The following is a 6,122-nucleotide window of genomic DNA, read 5'->3' as shown; positions in this document are numbered from 1 at the left end:
AAAGATTTGTTTCTTCTCTATCTTACGAGCTTGCAATACTCAAGGAGATGGTAAACAACTCTATTTCGTGTTACTTCATTAGATTTATTTGTGCATCTTTTATTCTTCAAGACAAAGCATTTTGAAAGACAGGATGGTTTCTGAAACTGCCCAAAATATTGTGATATCTGCATGGGACTCTGTTGGGAGACCTGAACTTTCAAGTGTTAGTCCAATGTAATGTTGCTGTTGATATGAAGACTTGAAGAGAGTGGAGATGGGGAAAACTCTTCAAAGGATTTGCTTGATACACAGACCAGCCCTGAGGGTTTGTTTACTGCAGAGGTGAAAGGATGGCTGTGGCAACCAAGTGGTTTGAGGTAATTGGTGTGACTTCTGTTTCCACTCTCCCATTAGATCAAAAGTCTTTTTCCCACGCAGGTCTGCTGCTTGGCATCAGAGTCATGTTAGCCCAGGCTTCTTAGAAGGGGAAGAGATAAAAATAGCACAGGCTTGTGGATAAATGCTAATTCTGAGCACATGAAAACCCATCATCTTACTTTTTGCAGATAAACACATATACTTGCCTCTAAGAACGGGGGAGATTTTACATGTTTGATCTCCACTATCTTTGTGAATGTTTGTGACATTGATGGCTTCTTTCAAAGGTGGTGTAAATTATTCCAGTTTCTGAATCCTGGATGGAAGAAGCTTGCTGTAGCCTGCTGTATTCTCTGAAACAATCCCTAAGTCAGTCAATTACAAGTCACTTGAATGGACTTAAAATACCTCCTTACACAGAAGATGAAGAATGAATTATTTTTCTTTTTCCTTATGTTCAAATCCTTCTTTACCTTGTAAACCAGGTTCTATGAAGCAGAAAGTCACCTCTGCATCTCATGTAAGCGTAGTTTATTTGTAACTCTGAAGGGAAACACACTTGTTTAGGTAGAAATGCCATTGTTTGCTCTCCACTGCATATTTCTGTTGACTGGACTTTAATCCAGGTTAACTATTTGAATTTTTCAAGGCATCAAAAGGGAAGCCCTACAGAAAGATACTACCAGTGTTTTTAGAATTACCTAACTACTAGAATGTAATTTTCTCAACTTTCTTTCCAGTTGGTCATTGGGGCTGTTGCTCACTTTGGAATCATTGTGGTGATTAATAGGCCTGTTGTGTTCATGTGATTTCACTTCTTGGTCTGCAGGGGCCCATAAGGTAACCAGTCTAATGCTTTTTAAAGTTGAACCTTTCCCAGCAGTTGTGTGGGGTTATAAATGAAGCTCTGCCTCCCATGTATCATCCCAAGAGCTGCTTTCTCTCACTGTCCTCCCTTGACATAACAGTAACAGAAAGGGGATGGGCTTGTTCTGAAAGGAGAGTTGGCAGCAGGCTGTGTAATGAAAATCTTCCTGTCTCTAGAAGTGCCAGCAATTCTTGAGGAAGGAATGCTCTCTATGATTTTCCAGCAGGCTTCTCTATGCTTTTTGGAAGTGTTCCTTTGCCACTTAGGAGCAGGGACTTTAACCTGACTCATACCTTAGTAATACCTTATCAATTATGTTGTGTGTGTATGTATATATATTAAAAAATTACAGTTATGACTCAGGACAGATAAATATTGATGTAACTTCCTTGAAACAAGAACTGTGGTGACTTTAGAGCCATTGGGATGGCAATAGCTTTTTCACAAGGCTTTATATGACATTAACAGACTCCTCATATTTTCAGTTCATTCAGAGTAGCCAGTGAAAGTCAATCTTTAAGATCAGCATTTATTTCTATACCTGAATCTAATATGTGTAATTGTAAACCAGGGTAATTATAGGCTCTTTGATCATTTAGGCAGGGTTTGAGTTTGGGGTGGGTTTGGTTTGTTGGGTAGTTCTCGGTGCTAGCAGTGTCTCTCCATGTCAGGACCAGGTTAGTTCTTGATCAGGATGTCCAGGAAGAGAATGTAGCTGCATTTGTTCCTGCCAGCCTCTGACTTCTCCAGGAGTATTTTCCAAAAAGGACAGGAAGGGTAGGAAAGGGGGCAGTGTTACCACAGTAAAACTATTGTTTGTGAAGCAATTAAGCAACTGAATTATTGTGTGAATTTGCCCTTTCTTACCATTGATTTTAATGAAAAGTGTCTAAAGATCTTTGTGAATCAGGAGTTTATTGCATGTGCATCTGGAGAGATGACACAAATGTGATTTAGCACATTACTGAAGCAGTTTCCTAATGTTGTCTGACTTGAAGTGTTTGGAAGCTGATGCTTACATGTATTGGCCATTTGATTTCATGTAGCCACAGAAGTAGGAGCATTTCAATACAGTGTACCATGATGGGCAGTGGGTGCTGCTGGCTATTGGCACTGTTAGAATAATACAACTCTTACAGCAGAGGTGAGGCAGTTTAGAATAATAAATATTTCAGGGTAACAAGGTCTGTTCATTGCCACCCTAGTTCATGTGGGCTATAAATCACATCAGAATTCTGGGGAATAATCTCTGGCAGATATTTACCATGCTGGGAGCCCTTCATTTTTGAAATTTGGAATAGATGCCTGTTAGTAGCTTTTATGCATGTATGTATGCGGCAAAAGGACTTTTCATACTGTCAGACACCTTGGTCACTGAGGTTATGGGGATAAATTCATATGGAGATGGCCCTGGAGTGGTTCTTCATCCAGGTTTGTCACAGGCCAGTTCCCTTTGTGCATCTCTCCAGCACTGGCTGGGTATGTTTATTCCCTGTTCCTCATCCTGGAATTGTTGTGAGGGTGCCAAGCCTCGTAGATCCATGACTCTGAGCAAGGCAGGGTGTAAAGGTCATAGTTGAGACCATTAATAACAAGGTGCAAACGGCTGGTTTATATGTAATGTGAAGCTTTTTACTTATTTCATTTTTGCACTTCGGGGGCTCTGTTTGCTTATGGAGCACTTGGTGTCTGGTACCTATTTAGGCTGAGAGCAGGCAATTGGGTTCCTTCAGGCCTTCAGAGGAATGCAGAAAATTGTTCTCTGGTGTTGTAATTCTGCTGGGATAACTGGAGCTTATTTGTCTCACTGCTTATTAAATGCATACTTGTCTAGAGGTCTTCTTTTTTTTTCTTTTTTCTCTTTTTTCCTGAGAAACGTTGGGTGAATCCCAAGGACCACAAGTGAGAGGAGGATTCCAGGAGGAGGGGGAGAGGGAAGTGCCTGTACCTCTCCACAAGCTGCATCATCCACCTCCAGTGCCAGCAGAATGAAGAGGTTAAATATGAGAGCAGACTCCCTTAGGGAAAGGAGACATGTGTATGGGGCTCGACCAGGCATAAATTAATATTGCCCTTCCCCCTGCTTGGAGATGAGACATTGAGGGGAGCAGCATCTCCCAAACACTAATGGATGGGGCATGTGGTTGGGAGCCAGTGAGGCTGCGCTGAGGTGTCCGAAAGGGCCCAGCTGTGGAGGTCGGGAGCAGATGTAAACTGGTGCTGTGCTCTTTGCAGAGAGCACTGTGGGCAGCAGGGCAGTGGGGGTTCATGGAATCACAGAATATCCTGAGCTGAAGGGACCTGCAAAGATGAAGTCCAACTCCTGGCTGTGCGCAGGACGCCCCAATGATCTCACCCTGTGCTTGAGAGCATTGTCCAAACGCTCCTGGAGCTCTGACAGCCAAGGGGCTGTGACCATTCCCTCGGGAGCCTGTTCAGTGCCTGACCACCCTCTGGGGGAAGAACCTTTTCCTGATGTCCAGTCTAAACCTCCTCTCCATCACTCATACTCTACCAGCTTCTGAGCAGTGCCCAGCTTGCCCTGTTTTGCTGTTACAGGGGACAGACTCCTCTTGTCTGTCTCCTGCATTTAATTAGGATGGCTGCAGAGGTGACGTATGAGCTGTTGTCACCTGCTTTTGGGTCAAAGATCTCTACAGATTAGTCAGGATGATGGTAGCAATCACAGTGGGCTTCTGTGTTCAGTCTCCTGTTCTCTGAATTCACCCATCTTACAATAAAGGTGGATAGAGAGTAAAGGCAGTTTCAGTTTCCAGCTCTGTCTCCTGGCTGCCTCCTCCCTGTCTGGAGCCTCCTTGGCAGGGTGTGCTCTGCACGCCCCAGCCCTTACACTGGAGGGACAAGACGGTGATGAGGGATGCTGCTCATGTGCTTGGAATTTTCCTCATTTCCAGCCTTGACTGCTGTTCTGTGCTCTTTGGTGGGATCTTCAGTGAGTCTGGTCATTGGGGAGAGCGAGATAACACATCCACGCTTACGGCATCGGTAAGGGTGCATCCACCACGATGAGTGTGTTCCTCCGTTGGGATCTTCCCCTTTTGGTTATTTCTGGCCAGCAACGTTTTCCTTTTACTCTGGATGCACCGAGTTGTGCAATCACAGTGTGGCCTCATCGGTTGGACCCTTCTCTTAACAACCTCTTGATTTCTTTGCTAATTTGGCTGTGGGCTTTCATCAGTTATAAAACAGAGTGACACAGTATGTGACTATTGCATTCTCCTGCCTTGACTCACCGGCTGTGATTGCAGAGCAGTGATCCCCCTGCTGCTAGCTGGAGCAGCCCTCGGCTGAGCAGCTGACTCGGCTGACTCGGCTTCAGGAATATGGGATGTGAAAACTCGCACTCAGATCTTGACAGGCTGTGCAAATTTTAGTCCAAGTGCCACAATAAATCTGTCCCTGTGAGCTGGGCCTGTTACAGCAGGTGATCCCCCCCATGGATTACACTGATCACAGGTACCTGAGCAAAGCCCTTCTGTGCCTTTATGAACTCAATGGAGAACAGAAAAGGCCCATGGGGCGACAAGGGGGTGTTGGGACTGGGATGTAGCTTGGCAATGTATTCAGCTGCATTGCTGAGCTCAAGAACTTACAGATCTTGCCATTACCTCCATCCTGGTAAATGGTGGTGTCACCTGGGCGAAGGCCTGTTCTCACTGGTGTAGAGAAAATCAGAACTATAGAATCTCCTGGACTGTGGAAGAGACCCACAGGGAACATTTGGCTGTCAAAGTCCGATTCCTGGCCCTGCACATGATTCCATGTTTCCAGTGCCTTCTACCTCCTCCTGTGTGTCCTGTCCAGCTGCTTCAGAGAAGGTAATATATTCAGAAGCTCATTAAGCAATTAATTCTGCTCCTTGTCCTTGAGTGCAGACATGCTTTTGACTTGAAGATAATTAGAAGATGAACTTGCATAAAAGGCTCCCTGCACATTTTAGGCAGATTACTTAAGAGGGGCTTGTGAGAGGGACTGAGTGTTCCCTGGTGAGACTGCAGCCTTCAGAAATGTTTCGAGCTGGAGAACAGCTGTTTGCCAAGGATGAGTGTGCTGAGCGGAGCTTCTGTGCGGCTCCTCTGCAGGAAGGCACTGACCAGTCTGAATTTCCTTCAGCCCACAGTGGGACCTTGTCTTGCACAAGCACTGGGAGTTTGCTCTGGCTGACCAGTGTTTCTATCGCAGGTCTGTGGAGTTTTGCTAATTGCTTGTTAGTAAATGAGTGTAGCCTTGCTTAGTCCTTTGCAGAAGAAACTGTCACTTCTTCTGTCAGGTGGACTTGAGCTCGATGGGCTGTCTCCATGACTGCTTGCCAGGTACTTCTGTAGCACTTGCAGTTGATTCCAAGTATTTTTACCCCTCTTATTTACTGCTGTGACAGAGGACAGCATCTGCACAGGGGGACCTGGCAGGGCTAGGGAGGGTTCCTGTCTCAGCTGTGGTTACACTACAGAGCACTGGAGGCATCCAGTTTCAGCATCTCAGTGATGAAACCGGTAAGGGGGGAAGCCAATAAACCCAAGAAAACCTGTCCTTGGAGTTTCCCTCTTTGTTTTAAAATATGAACATCTGTGTTCAAAGGGAGGGTATATTTTGGCAGCAGCCACTGATTAAGGTGTCATTCATCAGGTGGGCCCACAGATCTCCTACCGATGCCCCCCAGGGTCCTCTACAGAAGAAGAAGTGTTTGTTGGCGGCTGACCCCGGGTCCCCAGGCACTGGGTCCTTCCCAGCCCAGGGAGTGTGTCCTGCTCTGGGAGGGAGGCTTGGATTGATGGCTGAGGGGGCAGCATTTTTTTCAAATCTGTCATAAATTGATGGTAGGTGGAGCAGTAATGAAGATAAATGAGAGGCTCTTCCCAGTCAATTAGCCTGT

This window comes from Corvus hawaiiensis, chromosome 24, assembly GCF_020740725.1.
Source record: "Corvus hawaiiensis isolate bCorHaw1 chromosome 24, bCorHaw1.pri.cur, whole genome shotgun sequence".
Lineage (NCBI taxonomy): Eukaryota > Metazoa > Chordata > Aves > Passeriformes > Corvidae > Corvus > Corvus hawaiiensis.
This window is presented reverse-complemented; position numbering follows the sequence as displayed.